Source organism: Eumetopias jubatus, unplaced genomic scaffold, assembly GCF_037043125.1.
Source record: "Eumetopias jubatus isolate StellerSeaLion01/CBP00866 unplaced genomic scaffold, mEumJub1_p1.0 scaffold_15, whole genome shotgun sequence".
NCBI lineage: Eukaryota > Metazoa > Chordata > Mammalia > Carnivora > Otariidae > Eumetopias > Eumetopias jubatus.
In genome coordinates, this window is record NW_028274821.1 from 26,027,977 (window position 1) to 26,054,439 (window position 26,463).

Here is a 26,463-nt window from a genome sequence, read left to right on the forward strand (position 1 = left end):
CTTGCTTACGTTTTCACTCCCAGCCCCAGGCAACGAGGACCAGCGGTGGCAAATCTGGGTTTCACCATCAAGACGCACAGACTTGGAAGAAATTTTAAAGGTTTGTATCCTCGGGTCTCTCAAAGTAGGAGAACACAGTTAAAAGATTGCAGGATTCCGTGGAACTGGCAGGATTATGGCAACAAGTTTATCAACAGACAAATGAAGCCTCCATGTGTATTATTTCATGTATACAAAAGAAGACAAAAATGACACCCTGAAGGAGGGCAGTTTGAGCGCCATGCCACGTATCTTAGAGAAATACTCATGTGGACTGTACCATGAATTTCCACCCCACACTTTTGAGTTCTCCCTCCCATAAGTTTCAAAGCAGATCTGGAAAGTTCACTTTGCTTTTTTATGGGTGATAATTCATAGGGGTATTCATGTCTGTTCTTCCTTTTTATGTTCTGATGCCTTTCTGGATTCTTAACCCAAAGTTTTTAATGCACATCTCTCTGTCCCATGTGTGCCCTAGAGACTTGGCTCCTGCATGGAAAACGTTGGGGTTTCTCTGTTGTACCAATCCCCCACCTGTCTTGGGGATGCTCTCCCCTCCCCTTCTGTAATCCATGAGGTATGCAGCTGTCGATCTGGCATGACAAAGGCCTGTCACCACCCCTCAGAACAGGGCACCATGTCCAACCCGCTCCACACCCCTCTTCCCTCCCCCAACCACAGTGAGCATTCAGCCCAAGGCCAAGGCACAGCTGAGCTCACCTTCCCTTATCTCTCCTCGTACTCTTTTGTTGAAAAATCCCTACATTGTCTGGACTTGGTCTCTCTCCTTGTCTCTGTTCCACTTTTTACTTCAATAAATATTCCCAACTGAATGGAAGCCCATACTGGAAGTTCATCAGAAACTTCCCTAGAAGAGATGTGTTTTTATTAGAGTTTTGCTAAAGAAAGTTGCATGGGTAGGGTACAGCTCTTGGGTCTATTTGTTAATCTACAAACACTCCTATCAACCTGTCCTCAAGGGCTACCACAGGCCTGTATCTGATGAAGTTGTAGATGAGGGAGTGTTCGAGGTGGTTTCTTAAACTTAAGTAAAATTTATACCTCCCCATTCTGTTTTTTGTTTTGTTTTGTTTGTTTGTTATTGTTTTTTAGGCTGGGGTCCCATGCCATTTGTACCATCTTTCTATGCCAGGGTAAGTCTATGTTTGTTGCTTCCCTTTGCTATTTTGTACAGATCCTAGAGGAGAAGAACATATGTGGTGTAAGGGAAAATGAGTAGAATCTGTGGATAGCCGGAGTCAGGCCCTCTGGGCTCCACAGGCAGGAGGCCAGACAGGGAAGGCAGGACCCCTCGCGCTGTGGGCAGGATTCACAGTCCAGCCACATCTAAGCTATTGCAAGAAGGGAAACAAGCTGAATGGAAAGCAGAGGTCTTTTCTCTTGGCCATTGCCACAAACTCAAAACTGGCCCCAGTGGCAGAGCAAGACGAAGCTAACAGGGGCAAGGCTTAGATGTGGGCCAGAGGGCCATTTGGATGATGTTTCAAGCCCCCTGAGAGGCCCCAAATTAAATTATACCAAGAGCCCCAAAGAAGCATAAAAACAGAATAAAAGAGGACGTTCATCATACAACTCTGATCTTAGGTCTTATGCCAAGACCTTGTTTCTGTTTTCATGATAAATTAATACTTCGGTAAATTCTGGAAAGTTTTTGTGAATAGCATAATTACATCATTAGCATACTACAACTTTTATTTGTTAAATGGAATGTATAAAATAGACTTCAGTTTTGGGGCGCGTGAGTGGCTCAGTCGGTTGTGTGTCTGCCTTCGGCTCGGGTCATGGTCCGGGGGTCCTGGGATTGAGTCCCGCGTCAGGCTTTCTGCTCTGCAGAGAGCCTGTTTCTCCCTCTCCCCATGCTCTTCTCTCTCTCTCTCTCTCTCTCTCTGTCAGGTGGATAAATAAAATCTTAAAAAAAATAGACTTCAGTTTTGACAACTTTGTTTTATTATTTACTCACTTTTAAGTATGCCTCAAAAATACATAGCTTACGTGCTTTAAATATACCTAAATTTTATTGAAGTATATTTATAATTTAAACATACTTTTTGGCAAATGGTGCCTTGGTTTCTTTCTAGCTGTAAGGATCACTGATGTGCAGAAGCCAAGATAAAAGGTAAGTTGATACCTTTGGCTTTTACTTTTAGCTCTGAATTTTCTTTCACAGGGCTCGAAACATAAAATTGCAAAATTCACAAAAAAGAGGCAGCAGAGTGATTCTTTGGTCTTCTGAGCATAATCACATTTACTTCTTTTGTTTTTCAACAAAAAGCTACAACATAAACCCCATAAGTTGGCCTGGGCCTTGCTGATAGAAGACACAGAGCCAGAGAGAAATGGTCCATCACAAATAAGAAAACACCAAGATCCAAACAGTGACATTGGGAAAAACAGAGAGAGAGAGGGAGAAAAGAAGATAGAAGAAGATAGAAGAAACATGAGATTTTTTCCCTAAATATTCGGGGCTTTGAACCTCATGTTTGGAGTGTAGCTGGTGACAAATTCCTTTCCTGTTGGTGCAAGTTGGTAACTGGAAATTCTACTCTGATGAAACCACAAATACATTCTCAGACAACACACTAAGCAGAGAACACCCCTCTCACCAAGGCGCATGCAGACTAACTGGTGAATTCCAAGAGATCAGGCCCTGTCTGAGGTTTCTTGATATCCCTGGGGAATGATGGGTTTTGACAGAGACAAAACAACTTCCACCAAAACCCTGCATCGTGTAGGCTCCCCTGGGGGCAAACTTCCTGTCTAGTCCCCAGTGAGACCCTGCCTGCCACTCTCAGCCTGCCTGGCCAGCTCTCCTAGGTCCTCAAGTTGTATCTACAGTAGTGCTCAGAGCATGACACTGGTCAAGGGTGATTGGTATTTCGTGCCTTTTTTTTTTTTTTTTGGAGGGGGGCCCAAGACTAAATGAGATTAACATTTAGATGCAACAAACACTACTTTTCTAGTTCTGTTCTCACCTCAAATTCCTGACAGTTACTTCTAGAAGTTTCCCTGGTAGTGTCTCACATGCACTCTGTGGACCAGCTCTGCTGGTTGCAGGTTAGCATGCCCATGCTCCCTGTCCCTGGGATATACCAGAAGCTGACGATGCATGGATGACAAAGCTGACTGTGAGGGTCCCCATGGCAGAATCACTCATCCCCAACAGCACAGCTGCTGATTTCCTCCAAGGGGCTGTTCTTGACGGCCCTTGCTGCATAAGCTATCCGGAGCCGGTGTGTTTCAAAGCTACTGCTCTTATTTGCTTTTACCACTGAAGATGCTGGTGTTGGAGTTGCTGAGATCTTGCAATATTAGCATCTGAATCCTGGGCTCACTTTTCCTTGCATACCCCTCCGCATGAGCTGCAGGACACATGGGGTGACAGAATTGTGTTGTGATCACCCTGACCCTCTAGCTCATGCTCCATACTTGTGTGCCTCAAAACTCATCCCAGAAGGCTCCTTGAAGGCCTTTTGCAAATTGTTCCAGCTCTTCAAAGGCCCCAGCACATGCTCTCACCCCCTATAACCCCTGCGCCCTGTATAGACATTCCCACAGGATCCACGCTATGGGTGTGCCCCACACACCAAGTAGGTATCTAATAAATGTTTGTGAAGGGAATCACTAATGACTTGCACTGAATGTGAACAGTGCTGTCAATGTGTTGCTTATAGTTGGCCCAAAGTGTGTGTCTGCAGCCCAGCTTTGAGGGTAGGGAGTGGGACAGATAAGGTCATAAGCATCAGGGTCTCTCCTTCAAGTCCACAGGAGGACTTCTTGACAGGACGTCACTGTGACTGCTGTCCACGCTGGAATGTGGTTCTCAGTGTCCACGCTGCATAAAGATCATGCTAAGCCCCACCCCAAGATAATCGCTGTCAGTTCTCCTGGGATGGAGCCGAGCCCTAGGGGTTTTGTTTCTTCCTTTTTTCAGTTCCTCAGTGACCTTCATGCAGGTCAGGGCTCTAAGTTCTGCCTCAGAGCCAATCCATAAACACACAGACACATAAAACTCTGAAATGCAAGCGGCTTATTTTATCCTTTCTACTCTTATAATACTTTTCCAATGTAACAAGATTTTGATTTTGAAAGTAACAGTGTTCATCATAGCCATTCAAGCAATAAACATGCGCAGATCAATAATAGCATCTCCCTATGCTAAGCCCACTATACTCCCCCTCCCCCAATGCAGGAACAATGTTAATAATGGGGTGTTTATTCTTTCAAACCTTTCTCCATATTCATGAAATTTATATGTCCATATATATACAGTTGTTAGCTAATTCATTTGGAAACATAATGTCTTTCTTTCTTGCCTTGAATACAACCAATTTCCTTTTCTGCGAGAGGCATCCCTTTGCCTTGGGGAGAATTATGTTCCCTACAGGAAGAACTAGAAGAGCCAGACCAGTGTTCTCTTCCGACATATAAATATAGAAGGGCACCTGGGTGGCTCAGTCGGTTAAGCATCTGCCTTCAGCTCAGGTTATGATCCTGGAGTCCGGGAGTCAAACCCCATTGGGCTCTCTGCTCAGCGGGAAGTCGGCTTCTCCTTCTCCCTCTGCTCCTCCCTCTGCTAATGCTCTCTCTCTCTCAAATAAATACATAAAATCTTAAAAAAAAAATAGGATCTCTGGACCTGCAGGAAGACAATAGCCTTTGGCAAGAGAGAAACATTTTCCTAAATGTTTAAGCAAGGTTTGCTGCTTTTCTCTTACTGACTCAACATTACCACTCAGCACTTCTTAGTTCTTGTCTGCTTTATAGAAAGAGCCAGAAAATACATTCTTCACAGTCCCTTTTTCTACATTGTTCTGGGTCTGAGTCTTCTGGAAGAGAAAATTTCTGTACAGGCCCTCAAGGTGATTAGGGGAGGACAGGAGGAACCAGTTAGACTCTACTTCATTCAAGAAGTGATTGTCATGCTCCAGTGGTGTGCCTGACACAGCTCTGGGTACAGGGAGGGAGAAATGAGCCAAATAGACCAAAATCCCTGCCATCATGGAGCTTCCCTTCAAGCTGGGACTTTGGCAGAGAGCAAGCTTGTGTCCAGTAACAAGTGTGACAAAGCTTCTCACCCAGAGCCCAGTGGAGAAGGACAGCACCTGGACAGGCTACCTTTGCTCAGTGTCCCATTGTCAGCCAGGGCCTCCAACAGTAAATTCACCAGATGCCATCTTGGAAGGAGATGAGGAGGACACTTAGACTGAATTCACAGTCTAGTTACCCTCAAAGAGACCATGCTAAACTGGGGGAGAGGGGTTATACACAGAAAGAGACTAGGGTATCAAGAAAATCCATTAATTGGAAAGTTTAAGTTTCACACTCTAAACATTTAGAGATTCAGGAGGAAGATTCAGTTACATACAGAAATAAGCACATCTAAGTAACTACCTAATAGTTCGCCATTATTTCACATGGATGTGAAGACTGATTTTTGGTTTTGCTTTGTGAAAATGAAATCCTGCCTATGCACCTCACTCCCTAAATTATCATTCATTGTTCCCCATGTCACCCTGGAGATTCTGCCCAGCAACCAGTTCCTGTCCTTTTCATCATATGTAGGGGTAAGTGGGTATGAAAGAAATCCAACCTCACTAGCATAAAGGGTCCCGGGCTTCTTTAAAATGAGTAAAAGGCTTCCAGAAGAAGGAAATCACTCAAGATTTTGGTTATTATTGCAATTATTCCAGTGGTGGAGGATTTATGTGTTGAGTGACAGTGCAGAGCATTTGCCTGGTGAGCTCACCCACTTTGTTTCTGAGTGGGGCAGCACAATTCAGAATTGTGTCTGGAAAGCCCCAAAACTTTTTAGCTTCAGGTTGTTTATACAGAAACACAGAACTAATGGGCTAAGTAGAAGGGAGAAGTCTCAGAGGGTCACCACAAAGTAGGAAGAATCTGAATTACGGAGTACTTTAAAGGAATGGAATTTTGTGACATTAAAATTTAGAAATTCACTTGATAAAAACTATTTACATGAAGACTTGATGATCCTGCTTCTAGAGAGAATGTGAGGAATAAATCTGGCAGTGAGACTCACTGGGTTTCTCAGGGTGAGAGAAGCATACCACTCGTGGCATAAAAGATTATTTAAAGTTAGAAGGGCATAGTGTATTAAATAATATAAAATCATATAGCAAAAAAGTTATTTCATTTGCAATTTCCCTTTATATATTCTGATTTCCTAAAGGAGGAAGACCCAATGCAAGATTTTATTTGCTCAACATTGTGCGACCCTTGCCAGTCTCAAGCTGGGAGTCCCCGTGGGCAATATCAAGCCAAAACTTGGTAATTTGTAGTCTCCTTTGAGTTAATGTGTACTGGTAGCTTTTACATATACACTGAGTCTTTTTTTCTATTTATCTGGTGATACAAAGTTTCTATTAGAAATATATTTATTTGCAGGGCACCTGGATGGCTCAGTTGGTTAAGCATCTGCCTTCAGCTCAGGTCATGATCTCTGGGTCCTGGGATCGAGTCCTGCATTGGGCTTCCTGCTCAGTGGAGAGTCTGCTTCTCCCTCTCCTATTGCCCCTCCCCCTGCTTGTGCTCTCTCTCTCTCTCTCCTCTCTCTCAAATAAATAAAATCTTTAAAAAAATAAATATATTTATTTGTGTAAAAATGAAAGAGTAGATATAAAGAAAAATATCAATGAAGCAATATATGTGGTTCAAGATACAGCAAAATTTTGAGTGCCTTATTCGAATGACACCTGCCTGAGAAGCACTATGCTAACACCTAAATGATGCATATACCATGGTTCTTTAAATATTTGTTCCTTAAAGTAGGTCAAACATGTCCCTTGTTTATACTATTACTTGCTTAGCATATTAGTTCTTCAGTGATGCATTTTAAAAAGTCATTTCTCCATTTCTCCCAGTGCAAGAACATTATGACACTTTCCCAATGGCTTGAGCCAAATTTAATGAGATTTTATTGTAAAAGAAACCTAATGTGGAGTATTAGTCCCCAAAAGAGTAATGTTCCCCCAGGAAATTAGGAAATTGTTTTATGATCAACAAATTTAGATGAAGATACTTATTTGGAAAGCTACTGGTGTCACTGAATATTTAGTGCAGTTGATGGAGAATAAAGACGGTTATGTTTACATCCCAACCTTCTCTAATCAATTTTCCTTTTTCTACAGCTGTTTCTGCCATTGCAAAATAGGAGCAAAAGAGAAAAAAGGTGGCTTAATCTGGAGGTAATATAGGAAGCAGTTTGAGAAATAGGTGGGTAGGCTGAAATAAATGGAGAAGAAAAAATAAAACTGGATGAGGAAGCTTGGTGGAAAAGGGATTATATAGATAATCCATTCCAGGAGATTGCAAAAAAACACATCCTTTGGAAACTGGCAGATGTGAGTTCAGTTGCTGGTTTTGCAACTTGCCAGCCATAAGCCTAAATTTCCCATTGGTGTAATGGGGTAATTCATCTGGAGAAAAGGCGTGAGTGGGGAAAAAAGGGGCAGGCAATATGTCAGGGAAAGGCTCTGGAGGTTGATGCAGACGATATTTCCCTCACTAAAAGAATTTGAAAGTCATTGTTTTCCATCAGAGCAATTAGGGCCTATAGAAATTGCTCTCATGAACATCAATCACATTATATCTGTTGTGAGACAGACATATTTTCAGAGCACAGAGAGCAACATAAATGGTTTTCATTAAGAAAGCACAGGTGATATTTTTCAGTGTCCATCATACATTAAATTGAGGTCTAAAATCATAGCCATCTTTGCCTATGAAGAGGTGGATGCCAGTTTTTCTTACAGTTTGGAGAATTTAGGCTTCTTTCTAAGCTTATCTACAGATTTCAGAACTGAAGGGTCGGGCACTGCTCTCAATCAGCTGTGATGGGGGAGAAGGTGTTGGCTAACTTGCCCACTCTAGAGCCAGGAGTCATATTTTCAACATAAAATGTGTTCTCCTACCACACGTGATTAACTCTCATCCCCCTTAATTTCTTACAGATCATAAGCCCTGGGATCTAAGCTAATTCACATGGCTGTCATAAAGGGCTGGCATGATGCTGAAAATCTGGCCCCAGCATGTTAGGAAATGCAATCTAAACAATATCATCTTTACACGGTGGGGACAGTCCCCTAAGCCTAAAGGCCAGTGATGAAGAGTGAGTAGAAGAGCAGGAGAGTGGTCCTGTTGGTGTGCAGGGAGATTTGCTTGGGGTCTGTAAACATGTGACAGACAGTGGGTGTGATTAAGGCAGTGGAGAAAAATGCAGACATAGCCCAGACTTGGCAGAATGAGGTTCCCACACCCATTCCTGAGATCTAAGTAAGAGAAGGCTGGGGAATTAAGACAAGACTAGGGTGTCAAATGCTAATCAAAGAAGCCAGTCAGACTTCCCTGTCCAAATCAGGAATTGGCTAAGTCAACTTTTTCTGACCATCTGGTGTTAAGACAGGCCATAGCCGTGGGCAACCTTCTCCTTACTTCATTGAAATACCAGAATCAGCTCATCGCAGTTTGCTAAGGAAAGCTATTTTGGGAGCCAGGAATTCCAGCCCCAGGCATCAAGAAAATAGTCTCATCCCTAAGAGTCTTAAAGTTTACAAGTTTCTTATCTCACTGTCATGCCACACTAATTCCAGAGTCTTAGAACAGGATGCATTTTGAGGTCACCAATTTAGTAAGAATAATATATTGGAAAGCATGTTGTAACTGGAAAGCTTTATGCAACTGAAAAGCAGGTTCATTAATAGATGATCCAGTCCTGGGTGTGTTGGATGATGTCCCAAGGAGCCCAGGTGGGGATGCCTCAAGGAAGGATCAGGGAAAGTAAGGGTCTTCTGAGATGCTGAGGGCCACATCCCCATTCCTGACTCAGCCAAAGCACCCTTGTTTTAACTGATATTCATACTGGGGTTCTAAGATTTGTTTAAAATCAGGGGCACTTCTGAGGTTAATGTCACCATAAGAACCATATGTGACCCTGTCTCCCCATTTTCACAGTAAGGACATTCAACAAGGGTTGCGTGCTGTTGCTCGGTCTGGTATGGGTATACAGTAGAGATCAGGACGTAGACAGCCTAGCTCTTTTGGAGGTTACATTCCCCTAGGGTGGAAGTGGAAGACGTACAGATATCAAAGGCAGTATTACTAAATCATACACTAAGTTGAGCTCTAGAGCAGTTGGAAATGCTGGATAGACTCTTTGGAAGTCTAACTCTCCCTTAGTCCCCATTAGGGCTCCAGAGATCCCCTTAGGTTTACAGATGTCCTGTGCTGTCCTCAGATGGGGGATGGAGAGTAGCTCAAATGCAGGTGATTTGGAATTGCCCCTTGTGTGAAGGCTGCTAGGTAGACTTGCTGCTGTCCCAGTGGCCTTTCCTGTCTGTCCATTTGCCAGATGCCTCCTAGCAGCAGATCCACTCACAGAGAACTGGTCCCCTGGATCAAGCCCCACACATGGGGTGCATGTGGAATCCCCAGATCCAAAAGCCTCTCCTTCTTATCACAGATCTGCCCCTGCCCAGCTGTCCTAAGTTCCCTGCCCCAGGCTCAATGTTTTAGCTCAAATCCCTGCATCTCTTCCAATAGAACTTTACCCATCAGGAAAATGTTGGGTCCCTATTAGACCTGCTCCCAAACCATCTCCAACAGACAGCATGTTTCCCCTCTCTCAAGGGTAGGATTACCTTGGTCTTTAAAAAGATTTGTCTTGCCTGCCTGCAGTGGAGAAAATAGAGGGAAGGAGGTACATTTTCATTGTGACCTGGGAAAGGAGTTGCCTTTGCATCAAGGTTGGGTAAAAAGATACTTTCTATAACAAATACAGTAAAAGAGGAAGAAAGGAAGCAAATTTTTTCTTTCTTTTTTTTTTTTTTTGAAGCTTTATTTATTTTAGAGAGAGAGAGAGAGAGAGCACATTGGAGGGAGGGGCAGAGGGAGAGGAAGAGAGTCCCAAGCAGGTTCCACACTGAGTGCAGAGCTCGACACTGGGCTCAATCTCACAACCCTGAGACCATGACCCCAAGGCCACAACCTCAAGACCACAGCCTGAGCCAAAACCAAGAGTCAGATGCCCAACTGACTGCACTACCCAGGCACCCCAGGAAAAAAAAAAAATGTCTACATATCAGTGATACGTTGAATATTCAAACAAGATATCACTACAATTTCTCTCATGGTAAATGGTTTGATAGAGAAATACAAAGAAAGAGAACTTTTAACAGGGGGTCCTGACCCAACCTAGGGAGTCAGGAAGTCATCCCTAAGGGGGCAAGGAGGAAAGAGAGTGTTCTCAGCAGAGGAACAGCATGTAAAAAGGACCCTGGGGCAGATAGGGCCTGGCATAGTCGAGGAACTGAAGGAAGGCCATTGCAGCTGGATAAGAGAGATAAGAGAGAAAAGGAGAGAAGAACTGGAATGATCTTCGAGAGATGAATGGGCACAAGCCATTCAGGGCCTTGGAAACCATGTCCAGACTGCCTTCATTCTAAGGGAGCAGTAGGATGATAAATGGGTATTAATTTTCATTTATCAAAATTGGAGAAAGGTAAAGATGCATATGGGTAGGTGAGTTAGGAAACTATCCAGTCATACAGGGGAGAGATAATGGTGTCTTACATTAGCTGAAGGCAAAGGACATGGGGAGTTGTGAATGAATTCAAGAGATTATTAGATGGTATCTTCATGAGGGCTTGATCGGCTTGCCTCAGAAGAGAAGGGTATTTTAAGATTGGTTCCAAGGTTTATCATGAGAAAATAAGTACTATTGATTGAGATGGGGAAAATAAGAAAGAGGGCATCATGAGTTCAGCTTTGGACATGCTTAATTTTCTATTCTCGTGGGCCCCCCATACAGAGCTGCTATATATACAAGTGATGCACTGCACGAATCCAGGGCCCTTGCCAATAGCATACAGTTCAGAATTGTCAGGGGCAGATCTAGAAGGCGGTCCCTAACCTCCAGTCTCTACCTTCAGGTTCCCAAAATTCCATGATCCTAACTGACCATTTCTGAAAAGTAATTTTCTCTCAAATTCCTTTGAGGAAGGTCATGCTTTTAGTCTGTGACTTTGATGTCAGGTGTTAATGGTACCCAGACTGTGAGGGAGACATAAAACACAAAATCAAAGGGAAAGATTTCTTTCCCCTTGAGACAGCCTTAAGTTCTTATTTCAGGAAAGAAAAGGGCAGGGGGAGATATGTGTTAATGTTTCCCAATAGTAAGTAAGTCTTTAAAACTCCATTGACAATTTGGCAACAAGGAGAGACCTTCTCACATCTTTTGGCACATTTCAGAAGGTGATGATCACCCAAGGCTTCTCAGAAGTCAAGAGAGGTCTCTTTAAATTTTTTGAGATTCCTGATATATTAAAAATAAGGAAATGCCAAAACAGAGATACAAAAATTGTGTCATATTTTAAATGTTTACACTGAATAGTCTAATGCTTTTAACAAACACACAATGCCATATGAATGAGCCATTCAGAAGGGTATTGAGGGATTTATAAACAGTATTATGTCATAGTTCAGGATAGGCAGTGTCGTCTGATAACAGTAGTGAAAATATAATTTTCAAAAAAAAAACCCTTAAAAATAGTTTTGCACAGTGTATAGTGAACACACATGCCAAAGTTTTATTCAGCTCATGAATTGGGAAATAGAAGGATGACAGTGCTAGTTCATGAGAAGAATATGAAAACTTGGGATTTTTGTGGCCAATGGGAGATACAGGAATGCCAAAATAAGATTACTCAGTTAGATCCTAATAGTGAATGTGTTCCCATTGCAATGAAATCAGAACCTTTGCCTGTTTTGCTTCAGAGTCAGAAAAGAAATTCATCACACCTTATCAGTTTCACGGAACTGCGAATGTCTGGCCCTGAGTCAGTTGTGCTAACCAAGTTACATCCCCCTGGAGATGACATTGAAGAGCGCTAAGCCATCTTTTCACCTTGTTTTTAAGACGTGGATCATTGTTCCTAGCAGGATACAAGTTTGAAGCCATATGATGGTGGTCTGCTTTCAGTCCCATCCCTGTGCCTCCATGACAGGTTGTCCTTTGTGCCTGGGGAGCTGGTGCAAAAAACCCACTTGCTCCTCTTCCCGCCAGTGGCATCCTAAGGTTTGACCTTCACCCCACAAAAGAGCAGTCAGCTGGATCAAACTCCAAATTGAAAAATAGTCTTGCACGATTGATAGTTGTTTAATAGTGAAATGAAGACTCAAAAGGCAGATTTTTCACATTGAAAAGCACTGCTGTGCTCTCCTGCTTGGACAGGGGGATTTATCAGGGAAGGCTATTGAAGAAGGGAGAAGAGGCAGTGTAGAGTGAAGGATAGCTTCTGTTGTTGGCACAGTGCTTGAGTAATGCAAATTCAGTAAGGAGAAGCAGGGACAGAGATTTTTATATAATAGAAGAGATTGTCTCGGAGTGTTATTTTTAGGAACTAAAATTCTGTGATAATGACCCAAACACACCCATCCAATACTAAAATCTCCACAGTGAATACTATTAGGGGCTCATTTGGGAGTATGCTTTTATGTTTGAAACCTCCATGTAATATTCATCATTTTATGGAGTTCCATTAAATCTGCAAAACTTATGCTAGCATGGTTTTCATACGCATTACTAATTTTTGAAACCAATTCTAAATTCGCTTTGAAAATAGATTACAGGAAAATTGCAGGTTACAAACAAGACACTGAAAAAATATAAATACCCACCCACCCCCAATCAGTTACTGGTCTTTTCTAATTCAGCATCGAATCCTGGCAAATATTCAGATAATTCAGAAACTGACATATCCCCACAGTCCTATGCAGATACTACAGATTTTATTTTGAGCTGTAGTTTAGCCAAAAACAAAAAAACAAAAGCAAAAACAACAAACCAACACACAGCATCTACAGGCAATGAGATCTGTCACCTACATTTTCTGCAGAGGGTCACTGGTGGCAACTTCAACTGCCTTCTCAACAGTACTCAGCAGCCTCACCTGGGAGAGACAGAACACTTGGGTGGTATTGGTAATTGGACCAGGTTCTGTGTTTCAATTAAATTCCTACTTGGTTGGTCTTTAAGATGACGCTGGGACGGCACCTGGGTGGCTCAGATGGTTAAGCGTCTGCCCTCAGCTCAGGTCATGATCTCAGGGTTCTGGGATCAAGTCCCACATCAGGCCTCCTGGCTCAGCGGGGAGCCTGCTTCTCCCTCTGCCCCTCCCCCTGCTCATGCTCTCTCTCTCTCTCTCTCTCTCTGTCAAATGAATAAATAAATTTTTTTAAAAAAGATAATGCTGGGATTTTAACCAAGCACCTGTTGACTAGTGACTACATGTGTGCCTCTTTTATCTTCCTCTTCACTTTTCCTCAAAAGGTACCCTCATCTGATTTGCACATCCTTCTGTCTCCAACACACATCCATGTGAGTGTCATATACACACACAAGACGCACAATAAATGCTGGTTACTGAACAGATTTCAGTTAAGTGGCTCTGCTTCTTGGGGGAGAATGTCACAGTCACGGGCTTTCTCCCCAGGGTCCCACGATGCCATGATGCTAGTCAATTTCCTGGGAAATTGGGCTGTTACTGCTTCTCCCCCCCCAAAAAAAAACAAAACAGGAACAAATCAGTGCAGGTAATTCAATGGAAAATTCTATGGAAAAAAACTACGTAGGGTAAGGTGAATAATGCCCCAAAAACATCCAAGTCCTAATCTCCAAAACCTATAAGTGTTACCTTTTTTGGGAAAAGGATCTTTGCAGATGTGATATATTAAAGCATTTTGAGATGAGATTATCCTGGATTATCTAGGTGCACCTGTCCTTAGAAAAGCAGAGGGGACTTTTGACACACGTGGAGGAGAAGGCCATGTGAAGATGAGGAGATTTGAAGATGCTGGCCTGGAAAACGGGAATGAGGAGCCTCGGGCCAAGGAATACCGCCACCAGCCCTCCCACCACCAGAGCTGGAAGAGACGAGGGATGGCTCCTGCCCTAGTCTCCAGAGGGATCATGACCTACCAACATCCTGATTTCAACCCATTGACACTGATTTTGGACTGTGGCTTCTAGAACTGTAAGAAAATAAATTTCTGTTGTTTTAAGACACCAAGTGCATATGGTAATTTGTTAGAGCAGCAATAGGACATGAATACTACCTATCTTGGCCCTTCTCCCAGCTGGCTGCCCAGTCTCTGCAGCTACTTCTCTATCATTTTTGAAGCCCCAAAATGTGTTATCAGAAGGTCACTAGATCTACCATTGGAAGTCCTCACCTCCTCTGCCCACTCCTCATGTAATAGCTGTGTTCACTCAGCAACTTGTATAGGTTCCCTAAATTCTATCTGGCCTGAGGACAGATGAACAAGAGCGATGATCTTCACCTTAAAGGAGCTCAGTTCAGGAGGTTAGATAGATGGGCAAAGGGCAGGGCTATTGGGGACCGCACAGGTGCTCCCAAGCCCCTTCACCCAGGGTAGAGGGAAGGACACAGGCAGAGCAGACAGGACTTTCCAGAGGAGGTGATGAAATATGAGCTTGGTAGTAATACTTATAATAATAATGGCCGACATTATTGAGGCTAGCTGCCAGCCACCACATCAGGACTCCCAGTGCAGGGGAGCTCATGCAGAACATGAGGCAAAAGTGCCACCCTGAGTTAGGTGAGGCAGCAGCCTTCCATGACTCTGCCCAGCGTGTGTCACAGAGGAGCTCACCGAATCATCACAGTGACAAATGAGGTGCTGTTTTTACCCAGATGTTCCTAACCAAGAAGCCGAGGCACAGTTAGCTCTTACAGTTAGTAAAGGGTGGGGTGGGAGGTGTGGAGAAGTGAAGCTTTGTCTTCATCCATAGCCATGACTCTTACCATACTTGGGTGGATGTTACTGTTGTCGACAGAGTAATTCAGTGTGCAAAAGCAGAACAGTGTAGGGGGGGAGGAGCAAGATGGTGGAGGAGTAGGAGACCTGGATTTCGTCTGGCCCCAGGAATTCAGCTGGATAGGGATGAAACCATTCTGAACCTATGAACTCAACAGGAGATCAAAGAAAAAAAGAGCAACAACTCTCTGAACAGAAAAGCGACCACTTTCTGGAAGACAAAATGACAAGACAGAAAAAAATCACCTCAACAAAAAGAACAAGAGGCAGTACCGACTCCCAGGGACCTAATCAATACGGACATTAGTAAGATGTCAGAACTAGCATTCAGAATGATGATTTTAAAGATACTAGCTGGGTTTGAAAAAAGCATGGAAGTTATTAGAGAAACTCTTTCTGGAGAAATAAAAGAACTAAAATCTAACCAAGTCGAAATCAAAAAGGCTATTAATGAGGTGCAATCCAAAATGGAGGTTCTAACTGCTAAGATAAATGAGGCAGAAGAGAGAATTAGTGATATGGAAGACCAAATGATGGAAAATAAAGAAGCTGAGAAAAAGAGAGACAAACTACTGGATCACGAGGGCAGAATTTTAGAGATAAGTGATACCATAAGACAAAACAACATTAGAATAATTGGGATCCCAGAAGAAGAAGAAAGAGAGAGAGGGGCAGAAGGTATATTGGAGCAAATTATAGCAGAGAACTTCCCTAATTTGGGGAAGGAAACAGGTATCAAAATCCAGGAGGCACAGAGAACCCCCCTCAAAATCAATAAAAATAGGTCAACACCCCGACATCTAAGAGTAAAACTTACGAGTCTCAGAGACAAAGAGAAAATCCTGAAAGCAGCTCGGGACAAGAGATCTGTAACCTACAATGGTAGAAACGTTAGATTGGCAACAGACCCATACACAGAGACCTGGCAGGCCAGGAAGGACTGGCCTGATATATCCAGAGCACTAAATGAGAAAAATATGCAGCCAAGAATACTATATCCAGCTAGGCTGTCATTGAAAATAGAAGGAGAGATAAAAATCTTCCAGGACAAACAAAAACTAAAGGAATTTGCAAACACGAAACCAGCCCTACAAGAAATATTGAAAGGAGTCCTCTAAGCAAAGAGAGAGCCTAAAAGTAACATAGGCCAGAAAGGAACACAGACAATATACAGTAACAGTCACCTTATAGGTAATACAATGGCACTAAATTCATACCTTTCAATAGTTACCCTGAATGTAAATGGGCTAAATGCCCCAATCAAAAGACATAGGCTATCGGATTGGATAAAAAATAAGACCCATCCATATGCTGTCTGCAAGAGACTCATTTTAGAGCCAAAGACATCCCCAGATTGAAAGTGAGGGGGTGGAAAACCATTTACCATGCTAATGGACACCAAAAGAAAGCTGGGGTGGCAATCCTTATATCAGACAAATTAGATTTTAAACCAAAGACCGTAATAAGAGATGAGGAAGGACACTATATCCTACTTAAAGGGTCTATCCAACAAGAAGATCTAACAATTATAGGGCACCTGGGTGGCTCAGTTCATTAAGTGACTGCCTTCGGCTCAGGTCATGATCCTGGAGTCCTGGGATCGAGTCCCACATCAGGCTCCCTGCTTAGCAGGGAGTCTGCTTCTCCCTCTGACCCTCCCCCCTCTTGTGCTCTCTCAATGTCTCTCAAATAAATAAATAAAATCTTTAAAGAAAAAAAAGAAGATCCAACAATTATAAATACCTATGCCCCTAACATGCGAGCAGCCACTTATATATAAGCCAATTAATAACAAAAGCAAAGAAACACATTGACAACAATACAATAATAGTAGGGGACTTTTCCACCCCCTCACTGAAATGGACAGGTCATCTAAGCAAAAGATCAACAAGGAAATAAAGACTTAAATGACACACTGGACCAAATGGACTTCACAGACATATTCAGAACATTCCATCCCAAAGCAACGGAATACACATTCTTCTCTAGTTCCCATGGAACATTCTCCAGAATAGATCACATCCTAGGTCACAAATCAGGTCTCAAGCAGTACCAAAACATTGGGATCATTCCCTGCATATTTTCAGAGCACAATGCTTTGAAACTAGAACTCAATCACAAGAGGAAAGTTGGAAAGAACTCAAATACATGGAGGCTAAAGAGCATCCTACTAAAGAATGAATGGATCAACCAGGAAATTAAAGAAGAATTAAAAAAATTCATGGAAACCAATGAAAATGAAAACATAACTGTTCAAAATCTTTGGGACGCAGAAAAGGCAGTCCTAAGAGGAAAGTATATAGCAATACAAGCCTTTCTCAAGAAAAAAAGAAAGTTCTCAAATACACAACCTGACCCTCCACCTAAAGGAGCTGGAGAAAGAACAGCAAATAAAGCCTAAACCTACCAGGAGAAGAGAAATAATAAAGATCGAGCAGAAATCAATGAAATAGAAACCAAAAGAACAGTAGAACAGATCAACGAAACTAGGAGCTGGTTCTTTGAAAGAATTCACAAGATTGATAAACTCCTGGCCAGACTTATCAAAAACAGAAGAGAAAGGACCCAAATAAATAAAATCATGAGTGAAAGAGGCGGGATCACAACCAAGACCAAAGAAATACAAACAATTATAAGAACATATTATGAGCAACTCTATGCCAGCAAATTAGATAATCTGGAAGAAATGGATGCATTCCTAGAGATGTATCAACTACCAAAACTGAACCATGAAGAAATAGAAAACCTGAACAGACCTATAACCACTAAGGAAATTGAAGCAGTAATCAAAATCTCCCAACAGACAAAAACCCAGGGCCAGATGGCTTCCCAGGGGATTTCTACCAAACATTTCAAGAAGAATCAATACCTATTCTTCTGAAACTGTTCCAAAAAATAGAAATGGAAGGAAAACTTCCAAACTCATTTTATGAGGCCACCATTACCTTGATCCCAAAACCAGACAAAGACCCCATCAAAAAGGAGAGTTACAGACCAATATCCTTGATGAACATGGATGCAAAAATTCTCACCAAAATACTAGCCAACAGGATCCAACAGTACATTAAAAGGATTATTCACCACGACCAAGTGGGATTTATCCCTGGGCTGCAAGGTTGGTTCAACATCTGCAAATCAATCAACGTGATACAATACATTAAGAAAAGAAAGAACAAGAATCATATGATCCTCTCCATAGATGCAGAAAAAGCATTTGACAAAGTACAGCATCTTTTCTTGATCAAAACTCTTCAGAGTATAGAGATAGAGGGTACATACCTCAATATCATAAAAGCCATCTATGAAAAACCTACAGCGAATATCATTCTCAATGTGGAAGAACTGAGAGCTTTCCCCCTATGGTCAGGAATGCAGCAGGGATGTCCACTATCACCACTGCTATTCAACATAGTATTAGAAGTCCTAGCCACAACAATCAGATAACAAAAAGAAATCAAAGGCATCCAAATAGGCAAAGAAGAAGTCAAACTCTCACTCTTTGCAGATGATGTGATACTTTATGTGGAAAACCCAAAAGACTCCACCCCAAAACTGCTAGAACTCATACAGGAATTCAGTAAAGTGGCAGGATATAAAATCAATGCACAGAAATCAGTGGCATTCCTATACACCAACAACAAGACAGAAGAGAGAGAAATTAAGGAGTTGATCCCATTTACAATTGCACCCAAAACCATAAGATACCTAGGAATAAATCTAACCAAAGAGGCAAAGGATCTGTACTCAGAAAACTATAAAATACTCATGAAAGAAATTGAGGAAGACACAAAGAAATGGAAAAACGTTCCATGCTCATGGACTGGAAGAACAAATATTGTGAAGATGTCAATGCTACCTAGAGCAATCTACACATTCAGTGCAATCCCTATCAAAATACCATGCACTGTTTTCAAAGAAATGGAACAAATAATCCTAAAATGTGTATGGAACCAGCAAAGACCCCAAATAGCCAGAAGAATGTTGAAAAAGAAAAGCAAAGCTGGTGGCATCACAATCCCGGACTTCAAGCTCTATTACAAAGCTGTCATCATCAAGACAGTATGGTACGGGCACAAAAACAGACACACAGATCAATGGAACAGAAGAGAGAGCCCAGAAATGGACCCTCAACTCTATGGTCAACTCATCTTTGACAAAGCAGGAAAGAATGTCCAATGGAAAGAAGACAGTCGCTTCAACAAATGGTGTTGGAAAAATTGGACAGCCACATGCAGAAGAATGAAACTGGACCATTTCCTTACACCACACACAAAAATAGTCTCAAAATGGTTGAAAGACCTAAATGTGAGACAGGAGTCCATCAAAATCCTAAAGGAGAGCACAGGCAGCAACCTCTTCGACCTCAGGCACAGCAGCTTCTTCCTAGAAACATCGCCAAAGGCAAGGGAAGCAAGGGTATAAATGAACTATTGGGATTTCATCAAGATAAAAAGCTTTTGCACAGCAAAAGAAACAGTCCACAAAACCAAAAGACAAACGACAGAATGGGAGAAGATATTTGCAAATGACATATCAGATAAAGGGCTAGTATCCAAAATCTATAAAGAACTTATCAAACTCAACACCCAAAGAACAAACGATCCAATCAAGAAATGGGCAGAAGACATGAACGGACATTTTCCCAAAGAAGACATCCAAACGGCCAACAGACACATGAAAAAGTACTCAACATCGCTCGGCATCAGGGAAATCCAAATCGTGCTCGGCATGTTCTGCGTGGAGCACTGGGTGTTATGCGCAAACAATGAATCATGGAACACTACATCAAAACTAATGATGTAATGTATGGTGATTAACATAATAAAAACAAAAACAAAAACAAAAACAGAACAGTGTCTATTTGTCTGCCTTAAACGAAGTAGCACCAAATGCCTAGCTCTGCTAATGGCAAAAAAGGAACAGAACTTTGACATTCAGTCACTTCTGGATTAAATGCAGTAACTTTTAAGTTCGGTAAGTCCCCTTTGGATGAATCCCCAGTCAATTCAGAAGCCTCCCACTCTCTAATTTCTCCCAGGAGACATCTGAGTGTAGAGACTATTTAGCAGAGTAGTTTCTGCTAGAAGTTTGTAGCATCTAGATGGGGGACTTTGGCACTCAGTGGCCCTGCCCCGACTTGTCCTGGATACCAGCTCAGCCCTCTGCATCTTCAGAGTTGACAGGGTGACGCTGGGGCCTGAAGCGTCAAGTCCTTGTGTGCTCCCTCTCCTCCTTCCTCTACCTACCAACGTGCTCTGGCCCTCATTGTGGCCCTCAACAACTCCCAAACCCCTCTGGTCTCTTGGACAGTTCCCAAGTCAAGGGAGGCCATTTCTCGGGCCAGTATCACACTCCAGGGTCCGGGGTTCAAGACTGATTAAATGGTGTGTATCATTATGGTGAGTTTTTTGTTTTGTTTTGTTGTTGATTGGGGGGGGACATTCTTATATGCCTTACAAGCTAAAGTTTATTTTGCATATACCAACACATATTTCAAACATACCTTAACCACAAAAGGCGGCTTTACTCTTCAAACTCTCCTTTTTAGCAATGCAGTGATAGCCTTACAGTGGGGTTATTCATCACACATGTGCAAAATATGTTCAAGGGGCTTAGGTGTGTAGTTACTGAGTACCTAGAAGTCCTGGTCATTAATATATATGAGAGGCAAACTGAGGGAGGGGACAGTTACAGGAACTCCTCCAAGATGTTATCTTTAATTTATGCCAACACGTTCTCTGCTAACTCCTTTGGAGGAAAAAGCACATGGACTCTTTGGATGCCTTCTAACAGGATTTGGGGAAAGCCACTGACCAAAGTTGCTCCAAGTTCATGTCACTCCAGATCTGAATATGCTGAAACCCAATTGTCAAATGAATTGTTCAGATTCACGGATGCAGAGGGTCTGACTGCCCATCTCTTGCTCACTTCCGTGATCTTCCCTTTCTTTCCCCTAAGTTTTACAACTGGTTTCTGGTAACTATGGCCCCTAATTTTCCACTGTAAACAGTGCATATTGAGCGCAGAAAAGAGAAGAGTGGGTATGTGATGATTGGAACCAACATCCTACCACCTCCCTGAAAACCTCAGAGGATGTAAAGCAATCACAGTGACAGAAAAGCTGGGAAAGCATGTATTTTATTTACTAATGTTAAGTGCTCTAATAGCGAAGGACAGGTGCTATGGACTGAATGTTTGTGTCTTCCCAAAATGCCTGTGTTGAAGTCAGATTGCATGTGGAGGTGAGGTCTTTGGGAAGTGATTAGGTCTGAGGGAAGATCTTTCATGAATGGGATCAGTGCTCTTATAAGTGACATGAGAGAAATGATCTCTCTCCTCGCCATGTGAGAACTCAGCAAGAAAATCGACATCTGCAAACCAGAAAGTGGGCCCTCGCCTGTCACCAAATCTGCTGGCACCTTAATCTTGAAATTCCCAGCCTCCAGAACTGTGAGAAATAAATTTCTGTTGTTTAAGCTGCCTCATCTGTAGTATTGTTATAACCTGAACAGACTAAGATGAAGGCTGATCACGTTTACAGGGTTTGAAGATTTGTCAATCATAGCATACTCTCCCTTCTTCCTTAAGAAAGAAAAACTTGAAGGAAATGACCAAGAAAAAGATCAGAGGGTCCTTTGATACATGCTACCCAGGAAGCTTAAAAAAGTGGGGTGCCTTTGCTTAGCAGTTTTGGTGCCTTTGGCAGGATTTGATATCACGTTGTGGTCACGTTCTGATCCTAAAAATGAGGCTTTTATTTTACTTCTTTAGAAATTTTGGCGGTTGGGGAAGTAGGGTGGTCACTTAACACCAACCTTTACCCTAACCCAAGGTCTGAAAAGTCAACTGCAGTCATTTAAAAACTGAAAATTGAACCTGACTAGTTTCTTATATTTTTCTTCCTATCAGCTCTTAGTTATCAGCAAAAACAAGGAGGATCAATAAGAAAAAGAAAAAAAACCTGCAGTGAACTCAAAGCTTTTTTTCTTTTAAGAAATACAATCAGTAGGTATCATTTTTGTGCCCTCTGAGCAGAGCCAGCGCAGAGGGCCCTGATGGAGGGAGAAAACCATTAAGAAACTAAGCATAATTAACCATTAGAATTCATTAGTGATTATCAGGGTGCTTAGCTACTTCTGCAGATTTAAAATTAGGCTTAATTTCTAGAAATAGACACACAAGGGAGGCTTCTCCTGGCAAAGCAGTTAGGGATGTCTAAAATCTCCCTTTGCCTACCGGATGATCTTCAGGTTCTGGTATGTTCTCCGTAGACCTTGCTCTCTCCACAGTTGGGAGGGACCCCACTGTAGTCTCCATGACCAGTCCTGGTCTTTAGAGAAAGGAGCTTGGAAAGTATGAGATTCCTGACATTTGGGGCTTCATTGGTTTATTCGCTTACTCATTCATTTAGCAAATACTGACTCAGTCCCTAATATGTGCCAGGCATTCTTGTAGATGCTGGAAATAGAGAGGTAGACAAGATGAGCAAAACTCTCTGCTCTCAGGAGCTCACATTCTAAAGCAGGGGTAGGCAAACTTTCTTCTGTGAAGAGCCAGATAGTAAATATTTTAGGCTTCACAGGCCATATGATTTCTGTTTCAACTACTGATGTTAGAGCACAAAAGCAGACCTAGACAGAATGTAAATGAATGGTTATGACTGTGTTTCGATATAACTTTATTTACAAATTAGGTGGTGGGTTGGATTGACCCAGGGGCCATAATCTGCTGATCCCTCTTCCAGAGATTTCATGATTAAATTTAGCTTCCCTTAGGTTTTTGTTGTTTGTTTGTTTTTCCATCTTCAGTTTTAGGAGACTACTACACAACCTATTCATTTTTTCAGACTCCTTTCCCCTGTTTTCAGGGTCAACAGTTCTGCCTATTGGAATACAACAAGGGTCTGCTCCCTGTCATCGGATTTCACTGGTGCTCCGCAACTGGCAGTGTAGATATACAAGTACCTACAGTTGAGGGCAGCAGGTGAATCCACCCTTGTGTGATTGGCTGCCGGGTTCACTGTCATCGGCTCCGTCCCCCTGTCTGGACTCTGTGTGGCTGAGTCTATGAAGATGCCCCCAGGGTCAGAGGAAGTGTTAAACTATCCCCCTACTATCTGTAGCTTTCTTCTACCAGTCTGGACTTTCTCCTAGGACCTCAAATCATCAAGGGACCACTGAGCCCACTAAGTGTCTGCTCCGTTAGGTGAGTGGTTCTAGACCTCATCTGTCTAATCTCCTGCACGACAATAAGCTAGAAAAAACAGCCATGCCCCAAAGACTATTAATCATTTTGATTCACTTGACTCCCATACAGGTGCATGTGGATGGTTACGTGTGATGGTAGTTGGAATGTGATGGGAGAAAGAAGTAGTGGGCCTGTTAAAATGTAACATAAATATAACAGGTAGAGAATATTTTATGATCTTAACAGTTTGTCTGTTTCAGCACCAGGTTTCTGTTTGGGGACAAAACTCTTTGTTGGAAAAATTCTGTACTAAAGGTTGTTCTGTGTTAAATTTTGTGTTGAATGAAAATCTTTTTCTGCTAGATAAAATTTCAGCAGTTGGGGGTGTGCTACTTGTCTTAACAGATGGAGAAAAACTGCAAGCTCATAAGCCAGTCCAGTGGGGAGGAGGACAAGCAGACACAGAGGGTTAGGGTGGGAAGAAGGATGGTGCCGCCATGATGGTGGGAAGTTTTACCCAAAATGTCTTCAGTAAACTCCACTAAGTGCACAAAGATTTGGCGTGAGGATTTCTGTTGGCGATTGGGCAGTGACAGTGAAGAAGGATCTGTGTTTCCACTGAGGTTCATGTGAGGCATCCCACAGAAAATGGCACATAAGCTGGAGCAGAGTAGGTTGAGGAAGCAGGAGAACTTAGTACTTCCAGGAATTCTTGAAAATGTTTGAGTGGGCTTCACACTGCCCAATCCCCCCTAGATCTCAAGGGGCAAGGAGGCTCAGGATTGATATCTGTGTGTTACAAGATCTAAATCCAAAATAAAATTGCATGTACCTTAAAAGTAACATAACCTAATCAAGCCAGTGCCAGAATTATTATGAAAAAAAAAAGCAAAGTCATCCTTGGAGTTTTCAATGTTCTCTCCCTGCTCCTTTGGCTCTCTACACCAACCAGTATTCCAGATTGATCACAATATCCCATCATTCCATTGTAGCAAAACCTACTATAGGACTAGGTTATGAATTTGTTTGTGTCCAAGTATAAGAGCCTGCAATGTTAAGACTGCTTCTCAGGAATGTGAACCAGAGCCTTGACGTAAAGGCACAGTGTGCCTACAGTGAAGTTTAATGAATCAACCAGCATGCAGAAGAGGCCCATTTAAGTGTCTTTAAAAACACACCAAGGCAGGAAAATTTAAGTTGGAGTCCTTCTACATACCTTATGGCAAAATGTATTTTTAATGAATTGAAGAATAATATCCTTAATCTTGGAAAAGTTGCATGAACTTTTGCATTGCAAAAAAAAATAAATAACAAAACCAAGGAAATATGACAGTGAAAAAAAAATTTGCAACACATAGTGACAAGTAAAGGTCCTGTCTTAATATGTAATGATTTTTTAAGTTGTTTAACAAATACTTATTAACTGTCTACTATATGTCAGGTATAGTTCGAGGCTTTGCTCTGGTGATACACAGCAGGCAAATGAGACAGATAAAGTCCCTATATTCTGGAGTGTGTGTGTAATGAGGTGTGAGAGGTGTTAAAAAGAGAAACTTCTAACATCTCAATGAACAAAAGCATGAACTGGCAGATTCAATAAAAATAAATATAAAAGATGACAGTTTATACAATGGTATTCAATGATGTACAGTGGAATGTCATTTTCACCTACTAAATTGGTAATGATAGGCTTAATGTTAAGGAAGATGTTAGGGGAAAAGACCTATTTATTGTTGATAAGAACATGAATTGGTGTGACTTTTCTGGGGGGCTATTTGTCAGTATGTATAAAAATCTAAAACTCACTTGCCCTTCACTTTGGCAATTCCACAGCTAGGAATTCATGTTCCAGTTACATTAACTCATTGTACAAAGGAGTTAGTATTAAGAAGTACAAATTTAGAACTGTTTGCAATAAGTAAACATTGGAGACAACTTTTTTTTTTAAGTAGGCTCCACACCCAGCATGGAGCACAACGTGAGGCTCAAACACATGTCCTTGAAATCAAGAGCTGAGCTGAAATCAGGAGTCAGACACTCAACAGACTGAGCCACCAAGGCGCCCCAGGAGACAACTTTTTTTAATAAGTTCATTCAAATGCATTAAATTCCATCAAAGGAATACAATGCTGCTATTAAAAAGGAGCCAGATTTGTATATGCTGATGTGGAAAGAACTTCTCATTATATTACTAAATTAAAAAAAAAAAGCAAGACATCAAGAGCCTCCATTCGTATAAAGAAAAAGGACACACACACACACACAAAGATACATGGGAAACTCTCAAGAGCAGTTAATTTGAATTGGGAGTCTAGGGTGGAAGGAAGGCTCTTCTCATTGCATAACTTCTTTTAAAAAATCACATGTACATATTAGTCTTTCAGCTAAAAAATACTGTTTAATTAAAAAAACCACCCCCTGAATATAAAGAGTACTTGTAAGGCCAATCGTGAACACTAGAATGCCCCTGAGTTCCTATGAGGCAATGCTAGGATGTAGATTCCCATACAAGGGTCTGCCCCCGCAACCTCAGAGAGGAGGGCCTGGTCCCTCCTGGGTCTTTTGGGAACCTGCACCCGGGGCCATGAAGGCCATTCCATCAGTGGAAATACTCTCAATGCAATACTTTCTGAGTCATCTACAAGGCCAGGCCTTCTATGCCAGGGTCAGTAAACTCTTTCTGTAAAGGGCCAGAAAGTAAATGCTTTAAGCTGACTGTAGTTTGCTGGACTCTGCTTTACATCAACTCACAGTGGGCAGCAGACAGCCATGAGCAAGGTGATGGCTTTGTGACTTCCCTCCCATTTGCAGATGAGCAGCCTGTCTGGGCCCCCAGAGATGGATGCCTCAGGGCATGTGCTTCTCTCTGCTCCTCCCACCTGCTACACTCCTGGTACAGGAGGTGGAGTCTTAAGTCGGGGTCTGAATTCTCCATCCCCTTGTGAAAGCGCCTCCTAGCCCTTCTATCTGCCATTTCTCACTTCATCCAGTCCACCCCCACAGACAAGCTATGTCTACCTTCTGGGTAAAGTCTCCCCTCTCTGTCACTTCTAAGAGATAGAAATAACTGACTTCATCCCTCACTCGAGCCGAGTAACCTCAGGCTCTCTCTTCCTTTCCTTATTGACCCTCCAGAACTTCGTGTCTACTGGAAAGGTCAACCAAAATCTCCCAGTTCTGGTTCCAGCCTGAGCAGATCTCCCCTTGTGTGCATCTGGCTTTTAGTAGGCTCATTTTCATGTGAGTTCTAGAGTTTCTGTTTCTTGAGCAGCACTAACTACTTGCCTTATATGCTTTGAATAGTGCCTAGGAGAGAAATGTGTGCACATGGCCATTTTGCGGAAGAACTATCTGATAATGACA